General features: G+C 41.7%; 2 pseudogenes; both read right to left on the reverse strand.

The window, feature by feature from the left end:
• Window positions 1-16,908: 16,908 nt before the first annotated feature.
• On the reverse strand, window positions 16,909-19,070 carry LOC139456341 (uncharacterized; annotated as a pseudogene).
• On the reverse strand, window positions 19,062-21,893 carry LOC139456340 (uncharacterized; annotated as a pseudogene).
• Window positions 21,894-24,411: the final 2,518 nt, after the last annotated feature.

Below are 24,411 nucleotides of genomic sequence, written 5' to 3' on the forward strand. Positions count from 1 at the left end.
ACAGTTACCTTTATGAAACGCTAGCGTACTGCTTGTGCGGCAGTTGTCAACAAACAGTTACCTTTATGAAACGCTAGCGTACTGCTTGTGCGGCAGTTGTCAACAAACAGTTACCTTTATGAAACGCTAGCTTACTGCTTGTGCGGCAGTTGTCAACAAACAGTTACCTTTATGAAACGTGTGCGTAGAACAGAACATGCTTACTCTTTTTGCGTACGCTTGTTTTCATGATTGATTTTCAGTGAGCCATTCATATATTTGTACCACTATTTCGGTTTTTGCGTACAAAGGAAGCTGTTTCGGCGGATTATCAAACTGAACTGTCTGAAAGTTGAACTTACATGTATGTCATGGTCCTGCTGGTGAGTAGTTTATTGTTGGTGGTTAACCTTCAAGTAGCCTATCATCAGAAACATGAAGGATGAATTTCCTCCAATGCTTGCACAATACATCTGGTTCATGTGAGTGAGTGAGTGAGTGAGTGAGTGAGTATGGTATTACGCCGCTTTTAGCAATATTCTAGCAATACCACTGCGGGGAACTGAGAAATGGGATTCACACATGACCAATGTGGGGAATCAAACCCGGACCTTCGGCGTGACGGGCGGACGCTTTAACCTCTCGGCTACCACATATGGTTCATGTATTTAATATGGACTCCTTTTCGCCAAACATGAACAGTGTGAACACATCTGGTATTGTGTAGATGGCAAATTCGATCGATGAGAGTGAGTTGAAGAGAATATCGTGTAACGTTAGCTTAGAGAGGGTCAGAAAGGTACTAAAAACACTTTCAATAATCACAACAAGTCCATTGTACGATTCTAACTATATAATAAGCATGAGGTGAGGTGAGGTTAAATGGGGTTTAACGTCGCGTCCAATATTATTGCACTTATATAGCTACGTGCATGTACATGTGTGTGTTTGTGTGGCTGCTTGTACTAGTCCGGACTGATGCCGAATTATAGTGCTAGCTCACTGAGATACCATGCCCCAGTTTAACATGAATACCCCACTCAGACACAATATACTGACTCCGAGCCGACCAGTCCTTGTTTTAGCCCCCTAATGCCGAGCGCCAGACAGGGTAACAACAAGTACAATCTTTTAACGTCTTTTGGTATGACGTGGTCGGGGATCGAACCCCGGACCTTCCGCTCTCCGGGCGGACGCTCTACCACTAGACCACGGAGGCAGTCATAATAAGCATGAGTTTATGAGTACGCGTTTACATTTTGAAGTTTGTGAAAAGGTCAGCATATCCTGCCCCACACTGCACATTAACATTTTCCACAAATATTCTCAAAGTCGTGCATTTGACGTATTGTTTCCTCAGTAAACGTGAGATGACATTTGGTTCCGTGACAAATAATACAATCTCATATCTTATTGAAAACCATTCCTATGAGTATCTTCATCGGAAAATGTCTATTTAAAGATACACGATAGCCTCTTTATTCCAAGAAACCTTTACATACATACGACTGTGTATTGCGGGGAATAACGTTTATTATCCATAGCCACGAAGTAGCGTCCTTCTGTCATTCCGGATCACTCTTCAGTGACTGATGAATGAATGAATGAATGAGTACGGTTTTACGCCGCTTTTAGCAATATTCCAGCTATATCACGGCGAGGGAAACCAGAAAATGGGCTTCACACATTGTACCCATGTCTGGAATCGAACCGGGGTCTTCAGCGTGACGAGCGAACGCTTTAACCACTAGGCTACACGACCGCCCAGTGACTGACGATCCCAAGCCTATTTTTATATTGTGTTGTTAACTAATACTTTCTGCTTTTAAATATTCTCAACTAGTTTTAAATCAAATCTGTGAAATTCTAGTTATTGTACTTTCCATCGTTCACAGGTTTATATTTTGTCTAAACATGTGTATTATTAATGTACTTCTCGTCACGATATGGCTGAAATACTGCCGATGTGACGTTAAATCTTAACTCATTCACTCACTCACTCACTCACTCACTCACTAATGCCGTCTGTCCACCTGCTTCTCAAAGGGTACAAAGTTTCTCAAAAATTGTGAAAGTTACAGAAAAGCAATTTCAGACACTGATGTTACTGATCGTGATATTAAACGAGAAGAACATTGTTGTCCTAAATTCATGTTTGAGTTCAAAATTGGTGACATTATTTTTCACAGAGTTATGGCCCTTGCTCCGTGCTTTTCAACATGGTGTGTGCAATGGGGACACGTTTTCTCAGAAACTACTAAAGTTCCATGAAAGAAGGTTTGCATGCTTATCTGAGAGATTCTTCGCATTGGTGCCATAAATAATTTTTTACCAGAATTTCTTCCCTTGCTATATGTTTTTTAGATTTTGTGCAAACACTCTTTAGGCCCTTGATAAATGTTATTTTACTTTGTGCAGAGTGTCTGCAATGGGGACACTACTTCAGTTAGCTTTTCTAAGAGATACCTATCAATATGGGGTTCGAAAATTGGTGCCATAAGTTTTTCCAGAGAAAAGAACCTCTTGCGGTATTAATGTTAACATTTAATCGTTTTTCTTGATGACCTAAAGCGACTCTGGTTCCTATTTCTTCTCACGGCCTTTTATTTGTATAGTCTGTATTCAATACCATATGAACAAACAAAATTCTAATGTGCCCCATGGCGGAGGATAGTGATAATGCTGTTTTCGTGTTGATTTCTCCATTACTTAAGTATACACGTGGGTTCAAAGTGATTGCAATCAATAAACGTGAAACAGAGGCATATCTATTTTGAACCTCAATCATGCCTTCGAAACAGACGTTTCTGATAAGTATACTCCCCTTACAGTTAAACATATTTCAAAAGGGATGTTTCATCAGATAGAGTGTCGAAAGAGATACCAATGTGTAAACATAATGGAAATGGCATTTGTATCAAATATAGTTCAGAACTTGAGCTTTATCTGGCATTAAATGATTATCCATATAACATATCTCGAATTTTGCTAACGGAAACGAAACGTCTTTACCGAAACTGAAAATGAGCAAAAGATCACTGCGTCACTCGTTAAAGGAAGCCATCATACTATGCCCACAGGGAGGAACACCTCAAGTTTCAAGTGAACTGAGTACATCTCAGCGGAGTTCCCTTTATAGAAAAGATACAAGTGTTATTACTACCAGTTAGAAGTGAGTGAGTATAGTTTCATGCCGCTTTAAGCAATATTGCAGCAATATCACGGCGGGGACACAATCAATAGGACAGGTTGGTTGGTTTGTTTGTTTGTTGTTTAACGCCGCACTCAGCAATATTCCAGCTATATGACGGCGGTCTGTAAATAATCGAGTCTGGACCAGACAATCCAGTGATGAATATTATGAGCATCGATCCACGCAATATGGATCGATGACATGCATCAACCAAGTCAGCGAGCCTTACCATCCGATCCCGTTAGTCGCTTCTTACGACAAGCATTGTCGCCTTTTACGGCAAGAATGGTTTGCTGAAGACCTATTCTACCCTAGATCTTCACGGGTGTGGTAACACTTGATCATGAGCAAGTCTTTGACCAAAGCTGATTGTCTAAGGAGACAGACAGTATGAATATCTATTAAAAATCGTCTTGGGTCACATAATTACCCATAGCTCGTCATTAGTCATACCTGTGTCAACTAAAAGTTGCTTACGTTAACAAAACAGAATGCCACTGTCAACCATTAGAACATATGTGATAACTATGAAATTTGACATAGTTTATTTAAGTAGGTGTTCGTTTATTAACGCCGCAAGCAGAGATATTCCAGCTCTATGACGGTGGTCTATAAATAATCGAGTCTGGACCAGGCATGCTATCAGCCAAACCACCCAATCGATTTTGTGGCCTCTTACGACAAGTATACTACCCGGAATCCCGACGGGTCTTATGTAACTAGGGGAACTATGATATAAGTACTCTACCACAGATAACTGCATCTGTGGTTTGATGTATGGTTATCGGTGACAGTTTTTCCCCACTCCACTGCAAATCAGGAATCTCCGATAAGAGTGAAAATATACAAATTGTGGTGATCACACTCTCAAAGATGATCACATTTCATTAACATTCTTCATCGTCCAATTATCATTCAAAATTTAAAATTATAGAAGAAGCAAACAACATATCTTGAAAATGATGAATATTGAAGCGATTAATGTACACAGAATATAATATATACGGCATAATCTGTTTAGACGTTAATTATTAGATACGAACAGCATTATATAACAGCTGACGAAGGAGGAAATATATATTACTCTTCTTCACTTTCAGGAACCATATCACTTAATAAACTAAAGAAAATATCAGTTTTGAGCCAAATGTCTGTCTCTAGGTTACACACAACCAAATGTTTTCCCATAGACTTCTATAGTAACGTTTTGATTTTTTTTTAAAATAACTAAGCATTCAACAGCTATTACCTGTACGTGTGTGCACAGTTTGGCCTTAGAGCAGCAATAAAAAAAATAAAAATGACTAGCTTAGCCAGCTCCTTTTCCGAGTACCGGAAGCTAAACACACCACCCCCAGTTTCGCACCAAATGTCACCTACTTGAAAATAGCTGTGGTCACATTCAGCATAAGTCATCATGTTGAAAAAGACAGTACTAAATATAGAAAAACATGGTCAGTTTTAATAACTGGATGGATGTACATTTGAAAGACATAAAAATCTTACAGAATATCCTCCAATCATAGCCTGCAGATATCTCTCGATCTGCACTGAAGGCTCCCTACGAAAACCGCACTGTCCAAACTGGTTCTGATTTGGTGTAGTAGAACCTGTATGCTAACATATCATTCACCGATGGTTCCACCGACAACTATCATTTGATCATGTTCCAAATCCAAACAATATTCAGCTGCTGAGGCCATTTACACATTTAAGTCTGCATTCAACATCAAGGCACTCGTGAAGAGCAACCTCCACGTGGTGAATGCTGGGTAACACTAATAGCTCTTCCCCCGTGTGGACCCGGGGTAGAATGGGTCGTCAGCACCCCATTGCTTGTCGTACGAGGCGACTGAATTGGGCAACCTGTTTGACGTGGGTTGGCCCCTGTGTCGGCGGAGGACGGGAGGCTGGTAGTTGAGGGCACTGGTTCCAGGAACAGTGTTCCGTTGCCCAGCACACTACTTTGATCCTCACTTCGCCTAGACGGGTAGTAGAATGGTTGTTCTTTATAAGTACGTGTTTGACATTTTAACTGGTTCTCGCAGTGAATTGCTGGAAAGTTGCTGATGCGGCGTAAAACAATATTCTTTCATTCATTCACCATCAAAATATATGAAAACGATTTCTCCTGATCGGATTATTTGCCTTCAGGAAATTAAAAGTGTCTTCTCTCATGTCATGTTAAAACAATATGATGATCGCTCTTTTGTGTGTCTTCTACTGTGTGCGGCCCAGCACCTTCAGAAGCAATCTACTAGCTAATATTTCCTATTTCAATCATTTATTCATTATCCATTATTTCATTGGGAGAAAGAGCATAATCTTAACATCTCACAGGAATATGTATCAACAATAGTATCACTCTTACAGGAACATGGTAATCATTGAAAATGTCTAAGATATATAATTAATGTGAATCATGCTTTACACATAACCTATAAATACTAATGTACATAATCATTCTGTAAAAGTGCCAAACAAATCATTCAGTGCGAGGAGATTATGTGAGTCATTGCTTCTTGCTCAGAGACGAGTTTCGTAATTTTAACTAATATACAAACGATAGGCGAAATAGTTGAGCTTAATAATAAACCATTTTCAAGCAAAAAGTTATGTACTATATCTAGGCGAAATAGTTGATCTTTATAACTAAGCCCCTTTCAAGCAAAAACCTATATACTATAGAGAGGCGAAATAGTTGAGCTTAATACTAAACCCCTTTCAAGCAGAATCTTATATACTATAGGTAGGTGAAATAGCTGAGCATATTAATAAACCCCTTTCAAGCAAACATTTAAGCTGAAAATGGCACAAAACTTGACACTGTCTTCCGACTTGAACATGTCCGGTTTCATTTGTGACTATATATAAATCATCTGATCTTCCAGACAACTCGACCGCAATAGAAAATCTCGATTGAATCTTTGATCTAGTGAGCTAGCGTAATTAGTGCCAATTGTCTGCACAATAACTAGCTTTACACGGGAGAATAACACCTCGGTGAATAACAGTTGCAAATTTATGTGATGTAAACACACCACGTCCAATACATAATCTCCCATAATCACCTGAAGCCGATCCACGCCTTCTTGGAGAGACTCACTGAAGCCAAGTTGACTGTGAATTTATTGAAATTCGAATTAGCACAAGAACATGTACACATTTTAGGTCACGTCATAGGCAAGGGAGGAAGCTATTTCAACATTCAAAATTATCCAAAACAAAAGAAATGAGATATCCGTGTATGGCTAGATGAGAAAATTTAAAGCCATTTTCTTGATTTCTCCTGTTCTTCTGGGCCCAAATTTTGAAAATCTTTTAGATTGGCAGTGCATGGTGCTGGAGCTGTCATGTTGTACCAGGCTTTCATCCTCATGTTTTTTTTTTTTTACGAAAATTGGACAAACATCAGGATCATTATTCCACTAATGAAAAAAAAACTCTTGCTCTGTTGTTAGCTTTGCAACAACCTGAAGTATATTTGGGTACAACACTGTTTCCTATTCAGGTGTACACTGACCACAATCCACAATCCAGCGCCGTAAAAGGCGACAATGCTTGTCGTAAGAGGCGACTAACGGGATCAGGTGGTCCGGCTCGCTGACTCGGTTGATGTATGTCATCGATCCCAAATTCGTGGATCGATGCTCATGAAATTAATCACTGGATTGTCTGGTCCAGACTCGATTATTTACAGACCGTCGTGAAATAGCTGTAGTGCGGCGTTAGAGAACAAACAAACAAACAAAAAAAACATAATTGTAGTTTAGTCTTGATAACAAATTAAGTGTTACTATTATTAATCCTCTAAATACGATCATTAGAAATTGATATACATGACGGACAAGTGCCTTTCAAATGACAAACCTGAATGTATTCTTTTCGATAATAATAACATTGCCAAAATGTGAACATCTTTTTGAAACAGAAAATTAAGTTTATGTGTATACATATCCACACGCTGTTAAATGCTTAAATCATAAGTGGTATTTTTAGAAATAATGTCTTTTTGTTATATGATAGTCACCTCATTCCCAGAATCGCCTACCTACGTATCACAGAATACGTGGTTACCTGATTGTGTTTCTCACCTGAAGTATACATTTCTTAAATTGATGAATTCAGCCGACGTGAAACGTAACCTTGTCGTTTAGTAATATACCTTGTGGCAATTACCAGGTTTCTATGGGTGTGTAGATACCTATCGTTGAAATCAAACCACGTGAAAGAGTAATATCTCCAGCCTGAACTAAACATGATCCCTTTGAAACAGATCTTTTACCTCACAAAGAATTTCTATGGGCATGTGGCAATAAATAATGAACAAAAGTATTGTCAGAACTAAACATGATCCCTTTGAAACAGATCTTTTACCTCACAAAGAATTTCTATGGGCATGTGGCAATAAATTGGGAACAAAAGTATTGTCAATGACTACATTGTGTAACGGTGTCCACTTGCACCATTTTCAGTAATAACTAATTCAATGTTCAAACCATCTTGATACCAGTTTTACATTTTACTAATTTCAGTCTGCTTTCCAGCAGGAAATTAAACCCACAAATACTTTCTGTCTACATGTCTACATGTGTTCTGAAAATGGCAAACATGTGTCCCTCAGTATAAAACACCCCCTGTAAACAAGACTGACATTTCAAAACAAATTTATGATTCCTACATGAAAGAAACGCGTTTTACAACCTATTTCCCTCAACGTGATATACGTCCTTGAACCAGCATTTAATTACTTTTGAATTGTTTAAGGTAAACACGCGCCGAAATTAATAATGCTGAATATATTCTGTGAACGCATCATTGAACTTAAACTAAAACTAGAACCAATGACACTATTCTTATGTTCATCAATTCATATTATTCAAATAGTTATTTCATTACATTTGTATATTCGATGGGTTCAAGTCATTCACGTGTACTGTCAAAAGTGATATCTAATAATAGTATGAAACATTAATGTATTTATACTGGATTTTTTTTATCAACATTTCTGTGTCTCCGAGTCATTTGTAAATGCACTTCTGTAAGGGACTCAGTTAACTATAAAAATAGCGCTTAATGTGAGATCGAGTAAAAGTCCCTCACAGAAGGCCAAATCTCATGTCCTAAGTATCTACTTTTCTTGCGTTCTAACGTTCTCGCATTCTCGCCTTTGTGATACAATTTGTCAACACTCAAAAACTCAAATATAAAAGATTTATCGGCACGTGGACGCGATGACGCGTGTAAACGAAGACACGAGAATGCCTTTTCAAGACGGTACAATTGATAAAATACGGGAGGACGCAAGATCACAAGGACTTGAGATTTGTTGACTTGGCAAAATTGCGAGAACGTGAAAATGTCACTTGCAGTATTCCGTACATGTGGTAAATAATGTAACATTGATCCAATAACATATATATGACATCGTTGAAGAAAAGCTCTAAAGCCCATTTATCATTTCGCGTCTGTCATCAAGTGAGTGGGCTGTTTTAGTGTTTGCTCGTGCTAGTTGGATATTTGGAAGAAAAAACGTCAACATGATGCAAGCATTCATTGTATCAGTTCCACTATTGCTACTGTTATATGCATGTACCGAAGTAACATCTGTGATACAAGAGCGTTTCGGAATAGAACTCTGTAAGAGACACTGTGCCAGATACAACCGCTGTTATGGTATCAGGTACAACATAACCTCCATTACATGCACTATACTGAATGACAGAAACACTGACGGAGACGATTTGCACCTGTCCAGGAGGGATATATTACAGGTACGTATGTCTAGATTAGTCATGAGAATATTTGCTCAGATAATATTCACGAACATGGCAAAAGGATAGTCAGCAGTGAAGAAACGTTTAGAAATACAATAGTGTGAATAATCATCAGTTACACAAAAATAAAAATGTTCATTAATATTTGATTTAATTTTAAATTTTTTATCACACATGTCTTAAAAAAGTCAATAAAACTACCCATTGCTGCATTTAGGACACTCCTAGCAGCTCTTGAGATGGAGAGATGGATAGGAACTTCAAAGATCATACAGAGGGTTTGTTGGGAAAATCTGAAATGCAGAGAATGGTGTTTATAAACAGATGCGGCTTTTAAACCTTCATTCGGTTGAAAGTTACTTTTCCTGCATTTTCCTTCACAGTATACCGATGATCAAAAGTGTATCGGAAAAGTAACTGATACAAAAATATATCATCAATGATAAACATAATAATAGTTCTGCTTTGAGTATATGTCCATCTTATCAAAAACAAAACTTAACACTCACATATCATATGTATTCTGTCTTTATTTAGTACAATGTTTTGGAGAGTTGCACTGCTCTTTGAACAAATATACACGAGATCGCGATTGTTGGAACGTTGCACAGTGTATAATCAAACATCTGAGAGTTCGTTCAACAGTATTTTGTTTCTTTTCAGAGTTTCCAGCACAAAGCTGACTGTACTGTATCTCAATATTATAGTCGTCTCTGCATTGTCAACAACAAAGGTCGCACTATAAACATTTCTGGTAAGCTTCGATTTTCACCTGCTGTAGAGCTGACGTAAACCAGGACTTTTAAATCAGGGACCAACCACTGTAATTTCGGGTTTGGGGGAAGGAACATTTTGGGTCGTTATTTGTAATAATTCGTAATGTTTGGCAGAAGGCTGTATCAACATTATTATAAGAGTCTGTGATCTTTATTGTATGTTAAACTCAAGACACTGACACCTTCCTGACTTGTTTGTTTGTTGTTTAACGCCGCAATTGGGATACGATGACATGCATCCACCAAATCAGCGAGCCTGACCACCCGATCACGCTAGTCGCATCTTACAACAAACATAGTCGCCATTCACGGCAAGCATGGGTTGCTGAAGACCTATCCTACCCTGAATCTACACAGGTCAAGAAAATTTACAAAATATGCCTTAATTGGTATTGGTATGTCTTGTATCACTGATCAGAATGCCAATAATATAACACTCGTCAGTTTAACTATTTAAATTTTTAATCATTGATGTCCAAAGAAGGATTTTAATTAACGGTGGTAACCATAATTTGTTCCAAGCACCTACGGTATTCGGTAATAACATCAACAGTGTAAAATCATAAGTCACAAGCACGAGAATCTGATGGCACACAAGTTCAGTAGCGTCTATGGCCACCATGTGCGTTGACAACTGCCACACTACGCCTCCGCATGGACCTTGTGATGCTTGTGAAGACGACGCCATTGTTGCTGCAAAATGGTGCTAAGATCTTGCAAATTCTGTGGTTGGTTCTGGAGAGTGCGCAGACTTCTGCCAAGAGCATCCCAGACCATCGGGAGACCTTGACGGCTAGTCCATGACGTTGACTCCCGCATTCTGAAGGAAATTCCTTGTCATAATTGCTGTGTGGGGTCTGGCATTGTCGTGTTAGAAGATCAAACCGGGTCCATGTGCTACCATAAAAGGCAGAAGTTCTGGTGCCAATACCTGGTCGCGGTTAGCATCAGCGTTGAGGTTGCCACGGATGACAAGAAGCCTGGAATGTGCATTGCCACAGAAAGCACCCCACACCATGACAGTTCCGCCTCTAAATCTGTCAACTTCCTATACACAACACTGGGCGTAACGTTCATGACGGCGCCTCCACACCCTCGCCCTACCATCAGCAAATCGAAGATTAAATCGGGATTCATCACTTGATTCCAATTCCTCTGAGTCCATCGTAAGTGTCGCTGTGCCCACAATTGACGTTGACGTCTGTGTAATTGAGTCAGAATCGGCCCGCAGTATGGCCGTCGTGGTTGGAGGTGAGCATTTCTCAGACGGTTTCGAACAGTTTGCACACTCAGTCGACCCCTAAACAGTTCATTTCTGGTTGATGTAGCCGTCAAAAATCGGTTACGGAGATGACGTTAGACAATCTGACGATCCTCTGCATGTGACGTCACACGTGGTCGACCTGGCCGAGGGCGATCAACGGTGGTACCCGTTTGCTGTAGACGCGTCTGTAAATCATTATCTGTCAGTAGCGACTTCAGCTACGGACGTTAACGTCTGCAACATGCCGATGGCACGATCACGTTGCGCATTTGAAAGGCGTGGCATGTCAAATGGCCGTAAAGACTTTTTTTTTCTTGTGTTTTTTTTTTTTTTGCTAACAAGTATGGCTGAAAACACGTGCTGTATTATGGCCACGTGACCAGTTGCACCTGAAAAATCACTTTTGCCACTATAGTGCTGTGCACATGATTTTGGTTGATTCACCTACACAAAAATGGGTGTTATCTGAAGACAATACGTGGCCTCTACTGTTTAAATACACAATAAGGGCCCACAATGATAACTGGTCAAAATGTTAAAAGTTTAGGATTGTGAAGTTTTTACTTTGGTTCAGTTTATAGTATATCAAAGTTTATAGTATATAAATAGGATTTATCCGCCACCACCACCGCCGCATTTTGTTTTGAGAATAACTCATCTACCTCAAGGTCTTTGACTATAATTTATCATGTATGAGACACATAGGTTTGGGGAATTTGTTTGACACATGTCATGTTTAGGTCAAGGTCAAGGGTATTGAAATGACCCTTAAGTGCTTAAACAATTTCATGAAACTTGACATATGCCATCTCTACAGTGAGGTTGCGACCCCAGTGACTTTTGACGGAAATTGGTCTGAAAGAGTTGCGGGAAGATGGGCTCACTGCTTGTCGAACAAACACTGTTTCTATTTGAAGCTAAAATGTTTTTGATGAAATAGACATAAATCATTTGCCTTTACCATACACAGATGACGGCTTTATATTTATGTTATTAGGATTTATAAAGCTTGAAAGAGGCAAATCTGCCACGTTTATTGATATTCTATTGGAACTGAGCATAATGCACGAATGAAAGACATAATACAGCCACTGTAGAATTCAAAAATAACCATTTTCACTTGTGGTTGCAATTGTAACCCATGACCACACAAGCAGTTTCAAATGTAACCCATGAACACTAGCAGTTGCAAATGTAACCCATGAACACTAGCAGTTGCAAATGTAACCCATGACCACACAAGCAGTTTCAAATGTAACCCATGAACACTAGCAGTTGCAAATGTAACCCATGAACACTAGCAGTTGCAAATGTAACCCATGAACACTAGCAGTTGCAAATGTAACCCATGAACGATATATAATATCTCTCCATGTATAGTTTTGCATTTGTGTTTTGAAATGAGTTTCAAGAATGATAATTGTTTTGGGAAACTAAGTATGTTTTCGTTCATTTCAAAAGTTAACACTAAGTGGTGATACTACAGTGTTCATATGGTGACGCTGAGGGTTTACATGTGCAAGTGTTAGTATTCAAAAGTAAAGATACAAAATATATTAACAGGTCATTAGCCTTAGCCATCTGTATGGCAACACATACAAATTTGCTAGCTGTGAAAGCTCCATTTCACACCGATGTGGTCTCAAAGATAAAGTAACATCCCCTTGAGAAGGATAACATATTCAAAGAAGCAGTCTTGTCACATTACTTGTTCCTTACACATATATGTTCAAAAAGTCAGGTTTCAAAGATTTGTTGTAAGCATTATGCCACTCGTGACCTTTGACAAGCTATTTTCTGCTGTTCCATTCCATTCAGTAGTTTTAAGTCATTTAATAGAAATCAATTCCTATTTCTGGTATAAACTGGTAGCAAGAACATGAAATAGATATAATAGTATCAATCTTACAGGGAGTGTTTCATCACTGAAAATCTCTGGCAAACAAATGTATTACTGATATGAATCACCTATTACACATAACCCATCAAGAGGATACTTATGCTTTGAAGCATATCTACAAATGTGCCAAACAAATCATTAAGTGTCAAGGAGATCACGCGAGGCATCACAATTTGCAGTATATATACTAGACTAAACCCTGTTAAGAAAATATTCAAGCTTAAAAGCACACAACAATGCCGCATTGTATTATGGTTTATTACAGGTCACCTATTGTGTGCTTTCAGAAACAACAACGTCCCTGGAACAAGAACTCAAAAGTGGGTGATGTCCTTAAAAGATGTGATTTTTTTTAAACATATTTATTCACAAGGAGTGAACGGGATTGGGGGACAAGTTCTTCCAACTTAGAATGCCCTCTCCCTGGTATTTACAAAATATTCACAATTTCAAATTCAGTATATATGCATAAAACATAAAACACTATAGATGAGAGAGAGAGAGAGAGAGAGAGAGAGAGAGAGAGAGAGAGAGAGAGAGAGAGAGAGAGAGAGACATTGTTGAATGAACAGTTCTTTACACAAATCTTTTAGTTGTACATATATAATGTTGTACTGCCTTAAATATAGCTTCATTTTCTGTAGCAACGTGATCTGCATTGCCGTGTAACAGTACGTGTACATCAATAGGTATGTTATGAACAATATGTTTAAGGCTGTTTAACATAATTTCACGCTGATGACTAATTATATAAACAATGGACATTTCATGAGATAATGATATGCATTTTCACATGTATTCGAACATGTACAGTTCGGGTGATCTTTTATACCAATTCTATATAAATCATAATTCAACTGACTGCACATGTATCTCAGTTTTGTGTGTAAGATATTATATTTTCTTTTTCCATAAGCGAAGTACGCAGGTGACGTGGGGTGGTGCTTTTGTAGCGAATTTTTAAAACAAGAAATCGTAGAATTTCGATCTGACAACGGAATAGAGTTCCACAATCGGATAGACGATGGGTAAAAGGATTCACACGAATGTCTTAGTCTTCTGACAGGAACACTGATGTTTTCAGAGTTTCTGAGACTGTATGAGTTTTTTGCTGCAACCGTTTTGGGTAGAGTATATGTTAGATAGGAAGGGGCCATGTTATGATTAATTTTGAAGAAAAGACAAAGTTTACGTTTCTTTCTACGCTCAACTAAGGGTTCCCAACCGGTTTCGTAATATAATGAATGCCTGGGGGCATATTTAGGTAGACCAGTTACAATGCGTGCAGCTTCTAATTGTAATTGTTCTAATTTCTCACTTTGTCCTTCGGTGCAACCATCCCAAACCTCACATGCATATTCAAAGTGTGGTCTTATGAACATTTTATATATATTGTTAATAGTATTTCTGTGAAGTAGATGTTTGAGTTTTCTCATTGAGTCAATCATCTTGGAAGTTGTTTTAATTATGGTATCTATATGACAAGACCATTTGCCACTGGCTTCAAGTATAACACCCAAGTGCTTATGACTGTTTACAGAGCTGATTTCTTTTCCGTTGAAATATAGTTTTAGACCTCCGTTGTTGTCTTTGCGAGAGAATAGAACCGATTTGGTCTTATCGGGATTGTAAGTTATGAGCCAAAGTTTCGCCCATTCACTTAAGATTGCTAAATTTGTGCTTAAGGAACGTTCCAGTACACTGTTATCATTGGATGACATGCCAATCGATGTATCGTCGGCAAACAGTCTTGTCATACAGTCTAATTTATCAGCAATGTCATTTACATAAACAATAAAGAGTAAAGGACCAAGCACGGACCCCTGTGGCACGCCAGCCTTCATGTATCTTGGTTTGGATATTTCCCCATTCACAAATACGCTTTGGCTACGATTACTTATGTAACTGGTAATCCATTTTAACAATTGGCCTTTTATACCATACCTCTCTAATTTATACACAAGCCCACTGTGCCATACACGATCAAAGGCTTTTGATACATCACAGAATACAATACAATAGTTTTCTTTGTTATCTAACGCTGTACAAATTGGGTGGTAAAGTTCTATTAGTTGATGGACAGTTGAGTGACCAGCCTGAAACCCAGATTGGTACTTATACAACAATTTGTTCTCATGAAAATAATTATATAAATGTTTGAACACTACTCTCTCAAACAAATTTCCTAAACAACTAATGAGTGATATCGGTCTATAATTAGAAACGATAGTGTGATCACCTTTCTTAAATAATGGCATAACGTTTGCTTTTTTCCACACTGATGGAAATATACTTGATTGTAGTGACATATTGAACAGTAAAGTTAACACAATGCTTCGCTTATAGAATATACAGTTTTCTTTAATAATTTATGACAAATTTTATCCGGTCCGGAGGCTTTATTAAGAGGCAAACATTGTATTATGTCTTCAATTTCCTTTTTAGATATGATTATGTTGTTTATCTGTCTCTGTACGAAATATGAAGTCGGGCATAGTTGTTCTTGTATCGTGGACATCAGATATAGATTGAAAATATTTATTTAGTTTCTCTGCCTTTTCAATATCAGTAAAAATTGTCGGGTGTTCGTCCGTATCATACTTTTTAAGAGCGGCTATGTTGTTAGCTGAGCCAGAGTTCTTCACAACATAAGGTAAAACTTTCCAGTAAGAGGGTTTGTTTTCTGCATGCAATTCTGATAGCAATTCATCGAGGTTTGAGTAAAAATGTTCTTTAGCGTGACATTTCATGTTATCCCGCGATATGCCAAGGAGAGGCACGGGCCACCGAGCCGTTGGTGCCCGTGCCTGTAATAAAACAGATGAGATTGGGTTAAATGGCCGAGGGTGTGCAGGTACTAGTGGGCTACTTAGCTGCTAATTGTATATACCAAAAATGCTACCGTTGCCATGGCCACGCGCGTGGCCGACGGCGATTGCAGCTAGCGCTGCTGGCCTGAGACTGCTACCGCTGTCCGGCCCCCACGGTAGCATATTTAAACGCTACCATTGCTTGGCAACTCCCACGTTGCCAAAAGCAGCTCCACGCTGCTGGCCTAAGTCAGACTGCCGCTGCCCGGCCCCAGGTAGCCGGCCAAAGCAGATCACACTGCCCGGCCCCATTAGCAAAACCATTGTGCGGCTCCCGCCGCGGACCCAACTGTCAGCTACCGCTTGACAAGACGACTTCCGCCGCCGGGCCCATATACGTGGCAACTGTTTGCCCCAACGTATGTTATTCTACGATTCCCCGGCTGAAAAGTCGGGAAAGACAAGGTTCCCACTGAGAAGCAGGTAACCCCGGAAAGGTTCCCGCTGAAAAGCAGGTAGCCTTAAGCACGAGTATTAATTTGGAAGCAAGTTAATTTGTTACTAGCAGTGTAGCCCACAAGAAACCCCGCACACCTCGACATAGTTTATTGTTGAGACAGGTATTGCATATGTACAGATATACAGCTATTAAGAAGTCATGTTTAATTACATATATCAGAATCGTTTAGAAGTATGTACATATATACAAGCGCTCTGAAAACCTATTTTACATATGTACAGGTTTATTTACATATATACAATCCGCTCTGCTGGTACCTGTAATAGAATAAACGCTGAAGAAAAGAAGTGATTAGCATTCCAGGTGAAGAGGACACGTCAGGCTGAAAAGGAAAGAAAAAGGAGTGGCAAGCTGGGTGGGTGGGTGGGAAAGCGATTAGATACAGTGACACACGTGTGTACTTGGGGAAGGGCTGCTCGCGAATGACGGACTAACAAAGGGCGGGATGATGCTTGCGCGGGATTATTCCCCGGGCACGGTGCCGAGTGGTGGCCCGGGGTGATTGAGTTACGAGGGGTGATTGGGTTACAGACGTAATTAGCCCATGGTTTGGATACGCGCGATAAAGTCATTTAGTAGTTAGTACTAAATGTAATTATCCCGCGATATGCCAAGGAGAGGCACGGGCCACCGAGCCGTTGGTGCCCGTGCCTGTAATAAAACAGATGAGATTGGGTTAAATGGCCGAGGGTGTGCAGGTACTAGTGGGCTACTTAGCTGCTAATTGTATATACCAAAAATGCTACCGTTGCCATGGCCACGCGCGTGGCCGACGGCGATTGCAGCTAGCGCTGCTGGCCTGAGACTGCTACCGCTGTCCGGCCCCCACGGTAGCATATTTAAACGCTACCATTGCTTGGCAACTCCCACGTTGCCAAAAGCAGCTCCACGCTGCTGGCCTAAGTCAGACTGCCGCTGCCCGGCCCCAGGTAGCCGGCCAAAGCAGATCACACTGCCCGGCCCCATTAGCAAAACCATTGTGCGGCTCCCGCCGCGGACCCAACTGTCAGCTACCGCTTGACAAGACGACTTCCGCCGCCGGGCCCATATACGTGGCAACTGTTTGCCCCAACGTATGTTATTCTACGATTCCCCGGCTGAAAAGTCGGGAAAGACAAGGTTCCCACTGAGAAGCAGGTAACCCCGGAAAGGTTCCCGCTGAAAAGCAGGTAGCCTTAAGCACGAGTATTAATTTGGAAGCAAGTTAATTTGTTACTAGCAGTGTAGCCCACAAGAACCCCGCCACAAAGCACCAGAGTGCTACCCCACACCCACGGCCACGCGATACGCGGAGATAGCATTGTTGCCCGGCTTGCTTATGCACTGAAAGGAAACACTAACCTGTGGAGATAATATCCTTACTGGCGCAAAACGAGCGCCAGGGCATGCAATAAATTGTCCGTAAACACACACAGTCCTTTGTCACTGAGGTGGACGCCCTCCCAGGCGTACCATGTCTTGTCAGATGCCAGGATCTGGGGATGTGGCACTGTTGTACCGCCGAGCTCTTTGACTCGGTTGGTCAGTCGGCGGTCGATATTCTTCCGCATCCCCTCGATCTTTCGTGGATCCCTGGCATCGTGCCAGTAGCGCCTGGGCAGCATTGAGGATACGATGATCTTGGTGTCAGGAAGCTGGAGTTGTATCCGAAGGATTGATGCCACCATGTCAAGGTAGAGTTGGCTGCCTTTGACTGAGCACAGGTCGTTGGAGCCCAGGTGAATGATGAGGGCTCTGGGGCTGCGCCGTGTCGCCTTGACCTGTGCATCCAGAATGGTGTCCAGCTCCTTCCACCTCATCCCCCCTCGTGCCAGCCATAGCATCCTCGGTTGGTTCGGGCTGGTGCCCTTCAGGAGCAAGTACTGCCGTGCCCTGGCCATGTAGCTGGATCCCACCATCCAAACTGTAAACAATAAGAAGTGTAGTAAGTACCATGAAAGACTATTTGATTTAATTGTGCAACATTGAATTTGTTGGTAGGCGTATGTAAGCATTGTAGCAATCTGATTTCCACCTGCCGTATTGTTGTATGAGGTGTTCAGGCACCCCGTTCATGGCTGCTGATGTGGCTGCGCCAATGCGGAAGGAGTGCGAAGAATAGCAGGCCGTGTTTATGTTGCTGTGTGCTAAGGCCTTTTTTAGGAGTGCCTGGAATTGGTACCTTGTAACGGGGGAATGGTCAAAGTGGACGAATGCATGTTGTGGGCCGGAGGGGCGCGCCTCCAGGTAGTGCTTGATGGCGACTACCGGACATAGCGGATTACCTGGTATAGGTGACATTGTAACTGTTGTCCCCATCCTGTACTGATCAGACTTTGAGTGTGGTAAATGGATTGAAAGCTGCTGGGGGTTGCCCGAGAAGCTTAAATTCTGGATGGCGCAACCTGTTTTTGAGGGTCCAGTTTGGACGAGTTCGCTAACCCTAAAGAAACCGAAGAAGGCTGTGCAGTAGACTGCCTTGAACAGCCTGGCTTCATATGCTGATGAGCATACGTGAGGCAGATTGTTGGTTACTACCTGCAGCAGATCTGCAGTGATCGGTTTTCTGGTGTCTGGTCGGCCCGCTGATTTGTGTAAGCCGGTTACAATCTTGCCTCTCAGGAAATGGTTTGTACAGTCGGTGAGCCCGTGGAATTTGTGGTGTGAAGACAGCGCTGCAATGTAAGTCTTGACTGTGTTAGGGGAGTGGTGAGTGACTGACAGATAAGCAATAAAGTTTACGACCTGATCCAGCGGGACTGGCCACACCTCTTGTAGCTGGTGTGCGGACCGGAACTGGTGCAAGGCATTGATGCCTGTTTGGTAAGTGGCCCATGTATTAGTAGACAGAGATTGCTGTAGGAGTCTGCCGGCTTCCTGCCTCAGATCAGCCATATGTTGCACGGGATAGGTGTGGGGTTCTGGTCCGCGGCTGGTGCTGCCTCTCGGAAGCGTTTGAGCTGAAACCTCGAGAGAGCATCGGCAATAGTGTTAGCAGTGGAACATACATACTTTGCCTTAAACATAATATTATATCGGAGACACTGCAGGATTAGGCGACGGAGTAGGCTCATCACTCTGGGGGCCTTGGTTGACTGCTTGTTGATTATTGTTACGACGGCTTGGTTGTCGCAGTAAAAGAGGACCTTTTTGTTTGCGAGTTGCTTGCCCCAGATTTGGATGGCCAGTGTGATGGGGAACAGCTCCAGGAGCGTCAAGTCCCGTGTAGTTCCATCCGTCACCCACCGGGGTGGCCATGCGCCGTTAAACCATTTGCCCTGCATGTAGGCCCCAAAGCCGGCGCCACCCGCTGCGTCTGAAAACAGCTGGAGGAAATCGCTGTCCACCCATAGTTGGTCCTGAAACACTGAAATGCCGTTATAACTCGTAAGAAATGTTAACCACATTTGTAGGTCTTCCTTGACCCAGCTGGTAATCCTAATGTGGTGAAATGGTTGCTTACCTTTGCTAAGCAGATCTATTAGCCTGCGGCTGAATGCCCTTGCCATTGGTATAGCCCTGCACATAAAGTTAAGCTTGCCTATGAGGGACTGAAGGGCCCTTTTTGTGACCTTGATGTTACCTGTTGACAGGATGTCTTGGATTTCCCTTGTTGCCTCCTTGATCTTGGGCTCTGGGATTCTGATCTGCATTGCAATGGTGTCGATTTCCAGCCCTAGGAATGTCAGTTTGGTTGTGGGGCCCACCGTCTTGTCGTGCGCAATAGGAACCCCAAGCTGTTCAAGTGTATTCACGCATCCGTTGAGGTTGTCTGAGCAGTGGCTGGTGCCTGCTGTGCCCCCCGTTAGGAAGTCATCCAGGTAATGCATGACCGGACACGTTGGAAGATGCGATTGCATGCACCATTGCAAGAAGGTACTAAACGTTTCAAATATGGCGCAAGATATGGAGCAGCCAAATGGTAAGCATTTATCGAAATAGAACTCACCTTCGAATCTGATGCCTAGCAGCTCGAAATCGGATGGGTGGACTGGTATAATTCTAAAGGCCGACTGAATGTCGAATTTTGCTAGTAATGCTCCCTTTCCCAGTTGTTGCACCATCTGGGTAGCTTCATCAAATCTGGCGTACACAACGGAGCAGGCCTCTGTGTCTATGAAGTCATTTATAGATTTACCCCTGGGATAGGATAGATGGTGAATTAGACGGAATTCCTCCGCATGCTTACCCAGGTGCTGACCATATCCTGGCTGCTTCTTGGGCACCAGGCCTATTGGGGATACTTGGAGGTTGTCTAGGGGGGTGTCCTTGAAGGGGCCCGCCATCCTGCCAAGGTCGACTTCCTTTTGTAGTTTTTGTTTCACGTAGCCTGCCGTATCTTGGTGTGTGGCTGATCGCAAGTTTCGTGCCAGGCGACCCGTGCGGCTTCCCTGGAACTCGAGCTTAAAGCCAAAGCTAAAACCTACCCATAAATAATTTGCATCTCTGTAATTGACCCTAGCATATTGGCGTAACCAGGGTGCCATTTCATTGAGATCCACGGGGGAAGGGGCCATTGAATTTACCTGCCTTGCCGGCTGGTTTTCTGTTAGGAAAGGGCTGATTGGGCTTGTATGGGGTCGGTTGGACCCCATTCCCTCGAAAGCAGGTCCTAGAGCTATGGGAATGTTTGCCACACTTACCGCATTTGTGAGTGTACTTACAGTTGACCCTGCTACAGCCAAATTTATTGAAATCCCAGCATACCTGGCTGGCGATGTCCCCCTGTACGCGTGTCATTGCGCCCCGTCCGCCTGATTCTGGTTGTAGTACCGGCTGTGTTACCATGTACTTCAGCCACAACTCCCCGTCGATGTTGTCCCAGCGTCGTGAGGGGTCCCTTGACATTCTGTGTCGGAATTGTTGGTCGTAGGTTGACCAGGCATCCCCCCCGAATCGAAGTGCCGCCGTTCTTATGGTTTCCATGTAGGACAGCAACCCCTGGGTTGTGCGGACCTCGGAGTGCCTACTAACGTAAGTACACATGAAAATGTGGAAAGCTGAAGTCCAGCTTGCCAGGGACAGGCGCTTTGCTTGCTGTTTTATTGGTTTAAAAATTACCTTACCTGAGGAGTCATACGCCATGGTAATCGTACCGTCCTCGTGACTTCCCTCGGTGTTTGGTAGTATTGTGCCGAGGTCGACATACTCGCCACGCCAGATTTTTTCCCTCACCTGTTGTTTGACGTGCGCGTCTATTCCGTCCGCACGGAAGGAAAGGGAATCCCCGTATCCAGTGATGTGATTGGCTGGGGCCGCGTCACCGTCGGCCTCGTTGTGCGCATCGGGGATTCTCCCTATGTTGGGCGAAATGGCGGGAGAACTAAAACCAAGCCTTACCTGTTGGTTTGCGCTAACCGGGCCGGGCGCTGAATGTTCCAGCAACTGGAGTATTTTTCCCAGTTGCTCGTTTACCTGGGTAGCCGAGTTGGCAACCTGCGCGGCATTTACAAGCTGCGCCGATTGTACGTTAATTCTGTTGCCACCTTCGATATTTCCGTAATTGGCAGACTCACCATCAGCTGTTGTCTCCTGTACAATGTGTACTCCCGGGGTTTGTCTTCTGGTTGTCCTGGCCTGCTTGGCTCCCCTCACAAGCTTGTGGTTGACGGTTGCTCTTCTCTTGGGAGGCATCACGAAAAGTCGGGGTGGTGAGTTGGTATTCCACAAGCGTAAATTGTCCCGAGGGTGAAGTTCGGGAGTAGCGCGGAATAAATGCGATACGGCGAGTGCTGAAATAGATGGTATTCAAAGCGTAATCGGCGAAACGGTCGCGATTGTGTAAATGCGATACGGCGAGTGTTGGAATAGATGGTATTCAAAGCGTAATCGGCGAAACGTTCGCGACTGGGTACAAAGGAAACGTAAAATGGGAAAGCGATTAGATACAGTGACACACGTGTGTACTTGGGGAAGGGCTGCTCGCGAATGACGGACTAACAAAGGGCGGGATGATGCTTGCGCGGGATTATTCCCCGGGCACGGTGCCGAGTGGTGGCCCGGGGTGATTGAGTTACGAGGGGTGATTGGGTTACAGACGTAATTAGCCCATGGTTTGGATACGCGCGATAAAGTCATTTAGTAGTTAGTACTAAATGTAATTATTTACTTTGTTCCTCTGATTTTTATAGGCCCGAATGTCTTTTTCCTTTTTACTTTTTCTAGCCTTCTTTTTTAATCTATCTCTTTTCCTGGATTCTCGTCTTAAACTGAAGTCATACCAAGGTTTGTCATTTGGACGAATGGTTACTACTTTGGTTGGAATGCATATTTTAACATATTTATTCAAGTATTTATAGAACAGATTACATGCTTCATCAACATTTGAATTTTGACTAAATAATTCATTCCAGCATGTATTTTCAATGAGCGAATTGAGTTTATCATAGTCACCGTTTTTAAAACATGAAATTTCTCTTTTATATGCTAATTTTGTTCGCAAACCAGTGTCTATTTCAATGTAAGTTCCCCTATGGTCGCTAATTTTACTATCAAAATCAATTACACCACTGTCGATGACTTTTATATCTTCACTGATAATAATAGGATCCAATAAACTACTGGTATGGTTCGTAATTCTAGTAGGCTCGGTTATGATATTGTGTAGATTTTTCCTATTTATTAATTCATTTACGTTTAAGCTCCTAGACAATAACATGTTTTCATTTATGTCACCAACAATAGTAATCTTGCACGAAATGTCCAGGGCATTTTCAATGCTATCATCTAAGCGAGTCCAAAAGTTCACTGAATTAGGTTCAGGTCTGTAGACAGAGCACAATAAAATTGAGCTTTGAGGAAAGCATATTTGAATCCATATCGATTCGTCTTGCATGTTTTCTAATTCGTGTCTTCTTTTAAAAGATAACAGCTTATTTACATATATCATAACACCACCACCGAACATATTTCTGTCTTTCGTCCCGGTTCGTAAAAGTTTTCCCAGCTCAAGTCTTCATTTTTAATACTGTCATCTAGGTGTGTCTCGGTAAAACAAACGACGCTGTAATCTGAAAGGTATTCACTTAAATAAGAGAGTTTGTTACGTATACTTCTAGCATTTAGGTGAAATATAGACAGTGACTGGTCAGCGTTGTATAAGATGTTCACACACAAAATAGATACCATATACATTTTACTATAAATGCTTAATCTGCTTTTAAAGATTGTATTTCGTATGAGAATTCGATCTCAACAGTACATATAAATTGCATACTTATCTCTGATCTTGCGTAGTTAGTGGCAGAAGTGTGTGCAATTACACGCATTCCATGAAAATGCGTCTTACAGTTGCAGATGTATGTTTTGTTTGTTTCTTGTTTAACGCCGTACTCAGCAATATTCCAGCTATATGACGGCGGTCTGTAAAATAATCGAGTCTGGACCAGACAATTCAGTGATTAATGTCATGAGCATCGATCCACGCAATTGGGATCGATGACATGTATCAACCAAGTCAGCGAGCCTCACCACCCGATCCCGTTAGTCGCCTTTTACGACAAGCATAGTCGCCTTTTAGGGCAAGAATGGGTTGCTGAAGACCTATAAACGTAAAAATATTACTGCTACCTCAAAAAGCCCGAATTTAAATATCCACTAAGATCTGTTTTCCCCTGTCAGTGGGCATTTCAACTTAGACTACTTGAAAAAATGTTCTGTATAATATATTTTAGATATCTATGTGAATAATAAATTGCTTGTTAATAAATTTGGTGTGATGCTATTATCAACTGACATTTTCGAAGGCTCTGTCCAGGAGTTAAAGTACTGTAAAACTATTGTCCCCCTGTGTGACACGTAATCCTATCATAATCAATGTAACTAAGTATCTTCAACCAGTGTTTTTAAGCTAACTCATTGCTGAGTATTTTTTCATATTGGCTAGCATTATGCACAACCACCAATAACTAAAGTGATGACGTAAATCCTGCTGGGTATTATGCAGGAAGCAGAGGTACTGTACGTCCCCATGATCCCCAGCGAGGTGGCCTAGCTTTGGTTACTGGTTGCTTGTGCCCGTTTGTTAAAACTGTATACATGATATTGTTATGCTCAAATATGTTTCATAAATTGTTCTTAAATATCGTATGCTCAAATAAGTTTCATAAATTGTTTTTAAATATAACTTTGCATAACTAACTAAATTGTGAATACATTAACTTGGTCTCGTCGCTTTGTGGCTGCAATAATGCCGATGCGACGTTAAATTTTAA

The sequence above is a fragment of the Haliotis cracherodii genome, unplaced genomic scaffold (assembly GCF_022045235.1).
Source record: "Haliotis cracherodii isolate W230 unplaced genomic scaffold, xgHalCrac1.p SCAF_11, whole genome shotgun sequence".
Lineage (NCBI taxonomy): Eukaryota > Metazoa > Mollusca > Gastropoda > Lepetellida > Haliotidae > Haliotis > Haliotis cracherodii.